Source organism: Arachis duranensis, chromosome 9, assembly GCF_000817695.3.
Source record: "Arachis duranensis cultivar V14167 chromosome 9, aradu.V14167.gnm2.J7QH, whole genome shotgun sequence".
NCBI lineage: Eukaryota > Viridiplantae > Streptophyta > Magnoliopsida > Fabales > Fabaceae > Arachis > Arachis duranensis.
The window spans coordinates 60,899,663-60,900,027 of record NC_029780.3 but is presented as its reverse complement, the minus strand read 5'-3'; positions in this window follow the sequence as shown (position 1 = coordinate 60,900,027).

Sequence of the window (365 nt, the reverse complement as noted above, 5' to 3'; positions counted from 1 at the left end):
TTTGAACCATTAAGATTCTGACTTGTTGCATGGGGTTGGTTAGGACTTCCCAACCTCTTCTTTGGATTTCATGTCGGATCTCCGGATACTCATTTTTCTTGAGTTTGAAAGGGACCTCAGGGATCACCTTCTTCTTTGCCACAACATCATAGAAGTGGTCTTGATGGCTTTTGGATATGAATCTTTCCATCTCCCATGACTCGGAGATGGAAGCTTTTGTCTTCCCTTTTCCTTTTCTAGAGGATTCTTCGGCCTTAGGTGCCATTGATAGTAATGGAAAAACGAAAAGATTATGCTTTGACCACACCAAACTTAAAATATTGCTCGCCCTCGAGCAAGAGAAGAAAGAAGAGAAGAAGAAGAAG